We start from the raw sequence: 14718 nt of genomic DNA, 5'->3' as shown, positions 1-14718 counted from the left end.
TATAAACTAACGAAACTCCATTTTTGGAAGAGTAAGTTCTGGTTGATTTGTTTTATTTTAAGTCATTTTTCTGCTAATTTTGATAATGACGACGACAAGGTGAAATGGTGATTAGATGAAAGTAACCAAGGGGCGAAAACAAACACGCTGACACTCAAAATACAAACCCTCATATATTATTACTTTGACAGTGGTTCCAGGCGCCAGGGACTCGTTGCCCTGAAAGAATAAAGTTTCCAGAGTATGCTGCACGATAGAGGTTGACATTCTAGTGTGTTCGAAATGGTGACGCCATACAACCCAATGAAAAATAGATGAAGTATTACTGGTACGATGATAAACTTCGATGAATTCCTTGTGTCCTAAATCACTTTGTTACCTCAGAAAATATGTTCATGTAACCATACGTGTATTGCTTCTCCCGCATTTCTCAATCTTACTTGTTTATTACTTATGACGAGTGATATTTTGTCAAAATAGCCTTTCATTAGCCTAGAGATACTTAATGGACAATGAACAAATAATTTGTTTTCCGTGTGTGTTTTAAATCATTCCTAATAAGACGTTCATTTTAATCCAAACATTCAGTGGCGGCGATTAGGAGGAGCGGGAAGTGGGGGATGCAGTTCCCCAGCCACATTTTTCCACTTTTTGCCCCCGCACTACGGCCTCTTTATGCTAAGCCTTTTCTACCAAGAAAACGTATATTCAGGGGTGCCCACGGGGGGGATTATCGCGCAGTCTGCCCCATCGAGATTCTTTGGGGGATTTTTCCCCTTCAAATAACGTAAAATTGAACATTTATATATTTTTCCAAAATACTGGTAAAAATTTTACACCTTAAATTCACCATATTTAATCCATTAGATGAAGAAAAGAAAGCGTTTAAGGTCATTATTGAAGGTGCGAGAGGGGGGGGGGGGATAAATATCCAACTCTTATATGTTAGGCCTTAATTGACACGTGGGTTCTGGGGGCAATTCTGAATTATACGTTGGCGGGGACAGTATTCAACTCTAAGTCTTAGATTATGGCGGGTATTTTAGTTAGAGGAGCACTGAGCATTAAGGTATCCAATTCTTGTGTATTACTATTGTCTTAGAATGTTGCAGAAATTCTGGTGTGGAGACCGAGAATTAATTTTTTGGAGGAGGCAATATCCAGTCTTCAATATCAACAGTAAGACTAAAATTGGCATGGACATTTTTGTGGTAGGATTGAGTAAGAAATTTAAAGGGGGACATAGGAAGCTCTTGATAAAAAGACTAAATATCCCGGGATCCTAAGAAAGTATTGACACCCCGTTAAATTAATATTCTTGAAAGCCTGCAAAGACATGGACGTAAAAATGTTCTTGCTTGCTTCGCTCGCAATAATGTGTTTGTTACAACAATCCGTGTTTGGCGCTTTACTGAGGTGGATGTGAATTTTTATGCTATAGCTGCATTACAAGACATGAGCGATATTCTCCATATTCATGAGTAACATCACTTCTTAAAATATAGTGCTTAGTGTTGGTATACTGCTTAGGGATTACGATATAGTTTCAGGGCGCAAATGATATGATTTGGGAGGGGGACATGATTTTTGTGGGGATGCGCCTTTGGCCTTGGGGGGGATGGGCACCCCTGCGTATATTGTCCTTGCCCCTCAAATGTTGGCACCCATTCGCTGCTACTACAAACATTCAGATAGATTTGTCAGTTGTACAAACCTTGTAAGCTAAGAAAAGTAATCCCCAAGGAGTAAGAAAACTCTTTCAGTCAAAAACTTATACGATGAAAATACTATGCTCAGGAACATGCATTTAAATTACGAGAAACTTCACGATTGTCTACCATCGCACTTTCTATCATTGCCGCCGAATACATAAAATCAAGTAAGCAACACAAGCTTAAACCTAATTCACATTTATTTCACTGTATTAACATGCATGAAAGAATATATGGCTGGTGTATGGCTGCGCATGTGTAAACACTTCCTTGAAATAATTGTGTCCATCAGAGACAAAACGAAAGGAAATGGAACAAGATGCGATAATAGATTAGAAAAGAATAAAGAGGAAAACAAGGAAAGGGAAAAGAAGTAAGAGGAAAATCGGGAGTGTAAGAGAGAAGGGGATACATACGTCTTACGTACACATACATGGTCTTACATTTATACTGCCCACCCTAATCTATCACTTTGGAGCTTCTGCCCACCCGGTCGAAAATTTCTGGTGCCGCCCCTGAGCAAGTCTGTCTAAGGCAATCGTAAGGGGGTTGCGTGTTCGAGTGTTCGAGCTTGCTTTGCGTAGATGTCTACGTAGTCGTGAGATTTGTTTTGATTGGAATGTGCCTTGATGTAGGTAAAGGTCACTTCTTGTCCCCGTTCTCGGAGCCGTAACGCTGCACTTTGAATAAGATAAGGAAAAATCGTAAGTATATAGGCTGCTGTGCCTGATTTTGACAACGTTTGGAGCACGCTCAAGGCGTCGGTCAGTATAAGAGACTGTGGAAGGCCCGACGCTAGAATATGAAGTAATGCTCTAGATATTGCATAACATTCTGCCGAAAAGATTGACGCGTCGGGAGGTAGTTTAAATTGTCTAATTATGTTCTGGGACAGGATATAAAATGCAGAACCAACTGCGGTATCGCCTTTTGATCCATACGTATATATTAACATCTTTCTTGATATTTTCCATGTTCACCACGGTTGACGTAGTGGATATCTATATTTGGCTATATGGGGATATTTAATTGGTATATGAGTGGGTGGTCTGGGTAAATGACAGCTGATAGGCCTCTGTGTCTATGAAATAACAGTATAAGAAATAATATCGGGGGGTTGAGTGATCTATACGATTTATTATCTCCCATTGTCTTTGTATGGTGGCCGCGGTGCCTCAGATGGGCGGCCCCTGTGGCGGAGTGGTTAGCACATCGCGCTACGACGCCAGGGGTCCCGGGTTCGATTCCCGGCTCGGCCATGGATGTTTGTGATTGTCTGTCCTGAAAAGTCTTGAAATTGAAATATGAATGAAATAATATGCGTGAATGAAGTGTGATGGGGGAAGCTTCCGCATAGGGGCTTTCCTTTAAAAAAAAAAAAAAAAAAAAAGTCGGTAACGCGTCTGAGTACCATGCTCAAGATCTCGGGTTCGAATCCCGGCCGGTTCAAATCCGGGAATTTTTCTAACGCTGGAAGCGGCCCGGGCGCCCACCCAGCGTCGAATAACATGGGTAACTGGGGAAATATCAGGGCCGTGATGTTGATCACATCTCCCCACTCACGACCGGATCAAGAAAGTGTGGGGCGTAACCCCCACACCCCCTATATGCCTTCATGGCGTGGTGCTAAGCACAGGGGAGCACTTTACCTTTTTTGTCTTTGTATGGCTATGAAAAACTAAATATGCTGACCAAGGCAGTAATTTATTTTATTAAAAACATAAACTAAACGTAACGTTTCAACCTTCTAGCAAGGTCTTCTTCAGACTCTGTCAAGTGCAAAAGTAACAAGATTAAAAAAAAAAAAAAAAAAAAAAGGTATTATATATACACAAACATTACTCCCTCCAGACTATTTAGAAAGTTGTTTGGAACTTTCTAGCAGGTGACTTTCACTTTCCAACCTTACTTTCACCTAAAAGGCTAAACACAATTACTTTTATATAGAATGTGGTTGGACTTTTAATCTCAAGCTCTCTTCCCTTCATTTTTCTTCCTTCTCCTCTCCTCTTTCTCTCTTGTCCTTTCCACTCTTTCTAACATCTTCTTCCATTCTTTGTTTAACTTCAATCCCCCATTCCAGTTCATTGTGTCTTCTTCACCTTTCTTCTCTATTTCCTTGGCTTCCTTCCATTTTCTCACTAGCATTCTCTTCTCCCTTCCTATCTGCTTAGCCTCATCCCACTCTGTGTCATGTCCTGTTTCTCTCGTGTGTTTAAATATTGCATTTCTTTCTCTCTTAAGTCGTACATCATCCCTATGTTGTTTCAACCTGTCTTTCAGCCTCTTTTTCGTTTCTCCTATGTACACACTCTGACATTCTTTACATTTCACTTCGTAGATAATCCCTTCCTCTTCCTCTTCTCTGTTTTCATTTTTCTTGTTTGCATTCCTCGCTATTCCTAAGATGCTTCTCCCTCCCTTCCTGTAAGTTTTAATTCCCGCTTTCTTAAGCAGTTTGCATATCTTTTCTGTGGTCTTCCCCATACTCCTTATTCCAAACCTTCTCTCTTTTTCTTTCTCTTCCTCTTCCAATTTTTCCCTGCCCGTTTTCTTCCTTCTTCTGTTTATGTCCAGTCTATCCTGCTTCTCATAGCCATTCTTTTCCAGCTGTTTCCATAGGCTATTTATTTTGCCTTCTTTTTCACATTCTTTCATGCATATTTTCTTGATTCTGTCCTCCATATTCTTTATAAAATTTATTTTTGTCACCTCACTTACATCACTTCTTTTGTGGCAGAATACCCCTGCTGCACACTTCTTCTGATGCCAAGCGGTTTCAATTTCCTGTCCTCTCTTCCTTTTCATCAATATATCTAGAAAGCTTAACTTGTCTTCTTCTTCTATTTCAAGTTCCAATAATATCCCTCTTTCTTCATCTTCTATTTCTTTGGCAAAAATATCAAGCTGCCTCTTCGTTCCCTTCCATATGCCAAAACAATCGTCCACATATCTGCAAAACAGAATTATTTTGTCACCTCCTTTTTCTATCACTTTCTTTTCCCATTCATTCATAACCAATTCAGCCAATGCTGGGCTTAGACTGGAACCAGTAATGAACTGCAGAAACAATATTTTGGAACCCTTAGAAAAGAAATTAAAGAAAGTTATTGACGTGTTAGTAACACAGCAAGAAAGCAGAACAGTTAAGAACAGTGAACAAGTAGTAGACCTCATAAAAGGACTTAAGTTAAATGAGATGAAGACGACAATGTTTAGCTTAGACGTGAAAAGTATGTTCCCGAGCATCAAGAGGGGACACGTTTTGGACATTATTAAAAAGAGAATGGGACAAGAAATTATAGGAGAATGGGATAGTGGAAGGGTAGTGAAGGCGCTGGAAACCATTTGGAATAACGGTTACAGTATAATGGGAGATAAAATAATGTTAGTGAGTGAAGGACTAAATATAGGTTCCAGTCTAAGCCCAGCATTGGCTGAATTGGTTATGAATGAATGGGAAAAGAAAGTGATAGAAAAAGGAGGTGACAAAATAATTCTGTTTTGCAGATATGTGGACGATTGTTTTGGTATATGGAAGGGAACGAAGAGGCAGCTTGATATTTTCGCCAAAGAAATAGAAGATGAAGAAAGAGGTATATTATTGGAACTTGAAATAGAAGAAGAAGACAAGTTAAGCTTTCTAGATATATTGATGAAAAGGAAGAGAGGACAGGAAATTGAAACCGCTTGGCATCAGAAGAAGTGTGCAGCAGGGGTATTCTGCCACAAAAGAAGTGATGTAAGTGAGGTGACAAAAATAAATTTTATAAAGAATATGGAGGACAGAATCAAGAAAATATGCATGAAAGAATGTGAAAAAGAAGGCAAAATAAATAGCCTATGGAAACAGCTGGAAAAGAATGGCTATGAGAAGCAGGATAGACTGGACATAAACAGAAGAAGGAAGAAAACGGGCAGGGAAAAATTGGAAGAGGAAGAGAAAGAAAAAGAGAGAAGGTTTGGAATAAGGAGTATGGGGAAGACCACAGAAAAGATATGCAAACTGCTTAAGAAAGCGGGAATTAAAACTTACAGGAAGGGAGGGAGAAGCATCTTAGGAATAGCGAGGAATGCAAACAAGAAAAATGAAAACAGAGAAGAGGAAGAGGAAGGGATTATCTACGAAGTGAAATGTAAAGAATGTCAGAGTGTGTACATAGGAGAAACGAAAAAGAGGCTGAAAGACAGGTTGAAACAACATAGGGATGATGTACGACTTAAGAGAGAAAGAAATGCAATATTTAAACACACGAGAGAAACAGGACATGACATAGAGTGGGATGAGGCTAAGCAGATAGGAAGGGAGAAGAGAATGCTAGTGAGAAAATGGAAGGAAGCCAAGGAAATAGAGAAGAAAGGTGAAGAAGACACAATGAACTGGAATGGGGGATTGAAGTTAAACAAAGAATGGAAGAAGATGTTAGAAAGAGTGGAAAGGACAAGAGAGAAAGAGGAGAGGAGAAGGAAGAAAAATGAAGGGAAGAGAGCGTGAGATTAAAAGTCCAACCACATTCTATATGGAAGTAATTGTGTTTAGCCTTTTAGGTGAAAGTAAGGTTGGAAAGTGAAAGTCACCTGCTAGAAAGTTCCAAACAACTTTCTAAATAGTCTGGAGGGAGTAATGTTTGTGTATATATAATGCCCTTTTTTTTATTTTTTTTTTTATTTTGTTACTTTTGCACTTGATACTGAGTCTGAAGAAGACCTTGCTAGAAGGTTGAAACGTTACGTTTAGTTTATGTTTTTAATAAAATAAATTACTGCCTTGGTCAGCATATTTAGTTTTTCATAATCATGGAAACAAGGCTTAATGGTGTTATACTTTGTATGGCGAATTCTCTATTGAAAGGGTGGGGGTGTATAGGCCATGTTTTGAGTAGAAATTGTACTGTGAGTTTTTTTCGTCTGTGGGTGAGTGTTTGTTCATTACTCTCGAGATAGACACTCACGTTTGGGCTGGAAGGCATTAGAACGAGGCAAGTTCGTAAAGCCTGTCGTTGTAATATATCTAACGAGTTCAGGGTTTTTGTGTTTGCCCCACCGTATTACTGGGGCTGCGTAATCGTATAATGACCTAAAGCAATTTTTATAAAATAAGAGCATGATATATGGATGACTCCCCTAGTTAGTGGTGGATATGCTTCGTAATATGTTGATAATTTTTTCCCTTTTACTTTGAGGTATTCAATGTGGGCTCTCCACGTTAGTTTTCTGTCAAAAACAGAACTCCGAGATAATTATAGGAGGTATATTTCGGATACTTGGGAAGTAGGTATAATGATACGTCGGTGGCCATTTATTTGCTATTTATTTATTTTACCCTGTTTTCAACTAATTTTCTAAGGGGGGAAAGATTCAAAAAATCCAATTTTTACCATTTTTATAGTATAAAAAATAATTATGTCTTTTTTATCAAAGCTCACTCATAGGGGACAAAATTTACTTTTGAGCCTATATTAGTATATTTTAAGCATATTTTACAATTATTATATATTTTAAGAGAAATAGATATAGTTATTTTACAATGCTGTATAGTGCTGCGTATATAATTATTTCTCAAATGTGTGTGTATTCTAAGTTATGAGTGCTGTAGTGCTATGTAGAGTATGTGAAATTATTTTTTAAATGTATAATATATTTTGATTTATTTTTTACGTCTGAAAATGTTCATGTGTGCCTTTTTTAGAAGAAAGAAAAAAAGGCTATATATAAAAATATATATACACTTTGGTATGTAGAATACTAATAACATATAAATTTATAATTAATTTTTATTAAGTATAAATTGTTCTAACATATATTTTTGAAAAAAAATTAAATATATAAAACCAAAGAAATTTTATTAGTATATAAAAACCAAATCTTTTTTTATTTTAAAAAAATATATATACAAATTATATAAAAGAATAACAAAAAAAATGAATAACAGAAACCAAAAACAAAAAATTTTGTATACAAAAATATATACTATATTAGACATAAATAACGAAGATACAGATATTCCAAATTTTTTAGCTAAATTGAAAGAAAAAATTATAGAAGCAATTAAAAATAAACTTGAAAGATGTTTTCTCAAAATATATTTTAATCTATTCTCTATGTCTATAAATGTTCATAGTGAAAAAGAACAATATATTCATCGTACCCGTGTGTTAATTTTACACAAGAGTGATATTTGTTCTTTGTATGATATTTATGAAAAAAATTGTAAAGAACTTAAGTCAAAACAAGAAACGTTCCAAGGAAAAGGTTCGGGTTGGTCACTTTGTGATACAAACCATAAACTTGAATTGAAAATAGCAAAATATGTCCCTCTTGGGGGTGGATCTAGTTATATTGAATTACCCGATCAGATCAAAAACAAGAATGCTGTAATAAATATTCAAAATGAAGATAATAAATGTTTTCTCTGGTTCATCATAGCTCATTTTCATCCAGCATCTGACCATAAATATTGTATCTCGAATTACAATTATCCTGAATATATAGAAGAGTTTAAAAAACCTATGTCAGGCATAAAATATCCAGTAGATATCTCAGCTATTAGTCGATTTGAAAAACAATATGAAGAATACTACAATCGACCAATAGCTGTGCAAGTTTATGGTATTGATAAAAATAATAAAATTTATCCACTGCATCACTATCCAGCAGCAGATGGTACACATGTTATACATTTATTATATGTTACAAAGAGAAACAAGAAACACTATTGTCTCATACAGGATCTAGGACGATTGGTACACTTCGCAACATCTTATTTCACCGCCCTGAAAAATTTCAAAGTCCGGAATTCGTAAATTTGGCAGCATAGCGCTTCAGAGTCAACTAAGAGTAGCCAACTTTGAAACATTTCTTCTTCCTGAATGAAAACGCTCGTGATTTTTTTTCATTCTTTCACATTCCATAAAGTAAAGATACCCTGAAGCAGTAATAAAATATATGAGTACACAAAAAAATGTTAAGTAGAAATAAGAATGTTGAAAATATTTCAAGATTCTTCGTTCTGAATTTGAAAATAGGAAAATGTGTGTGCATTGTGAAACACTGAACAGGTTCTCATCCCCCTGGAATGAATTGCGGTCACATTTGAATGCAAGAAGGCAAATTTATTATGATTTTATGCGATATGTTTAGTAAAGATACCTTGCACAACACCAGACGATTCTGCAAAGTGTGTCTTTTCCTTGGTTCTTGGCGAAAAATGGTTCGAAACTCCGGCACAATGTTGCTTCAACTGAGATTAACGTGTTTTACTGAGCTTTCTCTTAGCAATCTCCTGGCCTACTTGGTTAGATGACAGCACTTTCGTTTTTTTACTGTTTTCGTCAAGATCGAAACATCGTAGGTTCAAATCCCACCCTTTCCTTATTATTTTTTCCTTTTTATTTACCGAGTACGAAGTGTTCTAATAACGTAATATAATATTATATGATATTACTGTAAATATTTATGAGATGCATGCTCAGTGGGGGCGATTGGGTTTCAAAACTGATGGGGCAAGGTGGTGGAGGGAGGTAAGGACAGTTTCTTTCCCTTGGTAGATAATGTTTAGCATAGTGCGGGGTCATCTGTCCCTCCACACTCCATAATCGTCGCCACTGTGCATGCCTCAAGTAATGCTTCTACTAATGTTTTTAATCTTTCAGTGATTGGCAGGATTTTGGGAAATAATTTTCTTTCATTCAGCTGTTATAAGTTAACACATATTAAGAACTTACATGTCAACTTTCTGCATCAGGAAATGCTGGACATAAATCGCATAAATATCAACGGAAATATCCAAGAATCGTAGATAAGCATTCTCGTCCAAAGCCGTTTACTTCCCAAAAAATATTTTGCAAAGAAGTAGGTTTGAACCCATGACCTTCCATTCCATAAGCAAATGATCCCCCTTCACCACACGGTTCAAGTTATTTTATGCACTCGGTTTGGATCCCATTTTAAACTGTAGGTCCAGTCCCGATTAGCCTTACTATGCATAAAGTTGACTTATAACACCAAATCAACCAATTCATCTCCTTCTGCTTCTATGATACTGTAGTCGGCCAGCATCCGAAAATACAGTTCTGCTTCGCGTATACCAGAGTGTAATTGCATTTAATATTGTGACTAATTTTACTTTAAAACTACAGATTAAAGCGATAATAGTGTCCAGAAAAAGAACCTCAAAGTAGATCTTCACACAAAGTATTTTAATCCATTGCCAAACATTTCAGTTAAGAATAAATAACTTTATGCTTTTCCATTGAACGTATTATCGATTCATGGTGAATTTGCTACAAGCACCATGTTAAGAAATCTAAATATGTAAGCTTTACTAGTGAATGCATTTAAAATGCACGAAACAACAGGGGATGAGAAAAATAAACCTCAAAAATAAGTCAAAATGCAACAAAAACTGTTAAAAATACTGACAAATAAACTAAAAGCCAAAAAAGGCCGAAAAATGGAAAAAAAATGTAAAATAGAAAGTGTATGATATCAGGTTTAGCATTGTTTTTAAGAGTCAGAAAAAAAGTTGATTTTTCATCAACTTCCGGACCCTAAGTAGTAATTATGGCCATTGAAAAAGTTGGAGGTAGCTTACTTAAAATTTTCTTGCTGAGGGATCGTATCGTCCCATATCTCCACTTCAAAATAAAGAAAAACATCAAATTCATATTTCGAAAATGACTTGGAGTTTTCAACCACGAAAATATGTTTTTCATAGTTTGAAGTTCGTTAGTATTATCTTTCAAGGTTTCCATTGTTTTAATTTCACACATATTTTATATTTTATACGTTCCTCTCTCTTTTCATACAGTCTTTGGAAAAAAGCTGAAGTTTCTTGTCAAACATGGTCTGGTTCAAATGACTCCTTTTCGCTCTCCTGTTCCTACTTTAAACAAACAACAAAATACTTCGTAACTAAACGATTTTTTGTTCAAAACACGTAATTTTTACACAATTTACAAAATATGACAAAACGCCAGTAAACATGTTCATCATTTTTCCCTTTCAGCTTTTCTCGATTTTATCTGAATTCGTTTCCTCAAGAAAATTGCCATGAGGAAATTATAGATATGACATTATGTGTGAATTGGTTTCTTCAAACTGGTAGCAAATTTTAACATGAGCTACCTGGAGAAGAGGTAGCGTGCTTGATTCTTACGAGGTAGATCGTAGGTTCGATTCTTCACCTACGCAGGATTTTTTTCAGGAGTATATCGTTGGGTGTAAAGTTTATCCACCGTGCTAAGAAGTTAACATTGGTCTCTGTATTTCACGAGAGGAAAGGAAATAGTAAGAGAAAGTTATTTCGATGATAGGAGGAAGTCACATGCCACGTGGAATGCGCAGAATCAAGTTTCATAGAGCTAAGTCTGTAATGGTGGTTTCGAATATTGCAAAGTTAGTGCGGAAAGTTTGTTATATCTGATACTCGTACTTTCTGTTCAAAGAAGACAAACATTTTAGATACAAAGCAGTGAGGAATTAACAATCATTATGAGGTTTTGAATTTTTTGTTTGTCACTCACTATATAAATACTTATTAGTAGCTTCTTATCGAATCGGCCTCCGTCGTAATAACAATTTACTTATGTTAATTAGCGATTTACTATTACATAAAATTACCAATCTTAGCAATTTGAACTCATTAAACGCTCTCCTTCGTTACAGTACTGCACTACATCACTACTTAACATAACTGTGTGTCTGTTTTTTTAGTATATCGAAATCAAATAATCAATATTTTAGGTGTCAGTGAAGAACAAACTTAAATAACATTACGTTTTGCATCCTGAATACATATATGTGATTTGTGAATTGATCATGATGTGTGTGTTAACACAACATATGAACAATAACTAAAAAGAAAAGTTTTAATTTAAATCCTCGAAATCTCCAACTTCTAAGGGGAAATATGCGCAGAAGGGACGTCCCTCAATTGTGCAACGGACTCATTTTTTAAATACTCTAATATCAACGGTATCTGTTCAGCAAACAAAAACAAAGAAAGAGGAGAGGGTGGGATTTGAACCCGCGACCTTTCACGCTTGATAAAAAATAAGGATAGCAGCGCCTAACCAACTGCTCTATGTTAACTTAATGACTTTTAACCCCTTAAAAACATGTTGACGTTTATGAAGACTCCCACCTTCCTGTGTTTCAAGCACATTTTCTCGACAAGTTGTGAAAAATATATGTTTTTGAGAACTGTTCGATATTATGCAAGGTATTGTCAATAAAATGTCGCATAAACTCCTCAAAAATTTGCTTCTTTCTGCACAGACTTGATGGCAATTTCCTCCAGGTGGAGAAAAACTCTATTCAGTGTTTCAAACTCCCCAAATTTCAAGTCGAGCAAACAGAATCGTAAATATCCTTCAAGGTTCTTTTTCCAATTTATTATTTCTGTTTGATTGTGTATTATAATAGCTGTTTATAGATTCTAAGTTCATGGAAAGTGTTAAATTGAAAACCTATCGCCGCAGCGTTTTTCGTCTAGTGGAAGGACCTACTCAAAGTTGGCTACTCTCACCTGGAGCTGAAGTGCAATGTTGCTAAGTTTACGATTTCGGGACTTAGAATTCTTTCGGGGCGGTCAAATAAGATGTTGCGAAGTGTACATAGTCAAATAACATCATATCATGGTAAAATAGTAATATGTGATCGATGCTTGTCAAAATTTGATGGAAGAGGTGGGAAAACATGTGAAGAGAAATTAAAGGAACATATTAAATATTGCTCTCTCCACTCTCCTGGGACTTATGATGTTTCATCCAAAAGTGTAAAATGTAGTAATTTCAAATCATTGGTAAAAAATCCATTTGCAATCTATGGAGATTTTGAAACAATACCAGAACTAATAGCAACATGTTTTCCAGATTCGAATGCATCAAGTACAACAAATATAGCTAAACATAAAGCATGTGGCTTTGCACTAAAATTAGTAAAAACATATGAACAAAATAATTCAGAAGAATTATATTTTTATCGAGGTGAAGATGCAGACCAAAAATTTATTCAAAAACTTCGAGAGTGGGGTGAAAAATATGGTCCAATCCTATATAATGATGAAATACCAATGAACCATTTTACACCAGAACAACAACAGGAACATGATAATACTTTAAGTTGCAGATACTGTAATAGATATTTTAATTCTGATAGTGAAAAAAAGAAACACCATAACTATTTTAATGGGGAATATATCCATACAATTTGTAATTCATGTAATTTGCAAATAAAAAAACCTAATTTTATTCCAATATTTATTCACAATTTGCAAAATTTTGATGCACATTTATTTATCAAAGAATTAGGGTATGATACAGAGAATATCAATATTATACCACGCAGTAAAGATAAATATATTGCTATAGAGAAAACTATCAAATTAGAAAATGGAAAAAAAGTTGTTCTTAGATTCTTGGATTCATATCAGTTTCTTCCCAGCAGTTTGGCTACTCTAGTGAGTAAATTAACCAACGAGAAATTTGTTCACACAAAATAATATTTTGGTGAGGATAAGATAGAATTGCTAAAAAGAAAAGGGGTCTACCCATATGATCACATGGATAATTTTGAAAAATTTAAAGAGACACAGTTACCATCGATAGATAAATTTTATAACAAACTTGATGATAAAGAATGTAGCGAGTTAGATTATCAATATGCACACAGAGTCTGGAAAACACTAGATTGCAAAACAATGGGAGATTATCATGACAACTACTTGATTTTGGATACTCTCCAGTTGGCTGATGTATTTGAAACTTTTCGAGAATGTTGTTTTAAATTATATGAAGTAGATCCTGTTTTTATGTACACAACACCCGGTTTATCCTGACAGGCCATGCTTTTAAATACAAAAGTTGAAATTGGTCTTATTAATAATATTAACGAGTTCATGTTTGTTGAATCTGCTAAACGTGGTGGTATAGTGCAGTGTCCTTTAAGATATGCAAAAGCAAACAATAAATATTTACCTAACTATGATCCTAGCAAACCATCTAAATACATATTTTATGTTGATATGAACAATTTATATGGTTATGCGATGACTCAATCACTGCCAATTGGTAACTACAAATGGATGAGTGAAGAAGAACTTAAAAACGAGGATTTCTTAGAATGGCCTGAAGATCATCCAAAAGGTTGTCTACTGGAAGTTGATTTGAAATATCCATCTGATCTCCATAAACATCACCACGGATTAGCTATGGCACCAGTTTCTCAGAAAGTCCCAGGTACAGAGGAATCAAAATTACTGTCATCTTTCGAAACTAAAAAAAAATATGTACTTCACTATCGTCTGTTGCAATATTACTTGGAGCAAGGTATGGAACTTACTAAAATCCATAAGGGGTTAAAATTTGAGCAAGAAAAATGGTTAAAATCTTATATTGTGGAAAATACAAAGAATCGAATACAAACAAATTCTAAAGATGAGAAGATCTTTTTAAATTAATAATTAATGCAATATATGGAAAATGTACAGAGAACAAAAGAAATCGAGTAAGGTGTAATTTGGTATGCGGTCCAAAAAAACTTAGGAAACTTATTGCTGATCCCACATACAAAGGTTTTACAAGAATTACAGATAATCTGACTCTTATTGAAAGATCCAATAACAAAGTAAAATGTGATGCACCAATAGCTGTGGGTGTTGCAGTTCTAGAATTAGCTAAATTAGAAATGTATAAATTTTATTATGATATTATGAAACGGGGCCTCCCCCATGGCGCAGTGGTAGCGTCATTGCCTTGCAATCAAGGGGTCCCGGGTTCGATACCCGGTGGAGGCACAAGTGGTTCGGATCCCACTTTAAATTGTAGGTCCAGTCCCGATTAGCCTTACTGTGCATAAAGTGGACTTAAAAGAGAAACTCAAACCGAACACCCTAGATATTATGAAACCTATATACAAAGATAAAATTGAAATAGCATACATGGATACTGATAGTTTTCTGTATGTGATAGAAACACCCAATTTGTGCAGTGATTTGCTAGATATG

General features: G+C 35.5%; 1 non-coding gene across 1 annotated transcript; it reads left to right on the top strand.

Moving 5' to 3' along the window:
• The first annotated feature begins 14433 nt into the window (after positions 1–14433).
• TRNAA-UGC (transfer RNA alanine (anticodon UGC)) lies at positions 14434–14508 on the top strand. The gene has a single exon. It is a non-coding gene; the product is annotated as a tRNA-Ala (tRNA).
• The last annotated feature ends 210 nt before the right edge of the window (positions 14509–14718 follow it).

This window comes from Lepisma saccharinum, unplaced genomic scaffold, assembly GCF_977018435.1.
Source record: "Lepisma saccharinum unplaced genomic scaffold, izLepSacc3.1 HAP1_SCAFFOLD_567, whole genome shotgun sequence".
NCBI classification, from domain to species: Eukaryota; Metazoa; Arthropoda; class Insecta; order Zygentoma; family Lepismatidae; genus Lepisma; species Lepisma saccharinum.
This window is presented reverse-complemented; position numbering and strand designations above follow the sequence as displayed.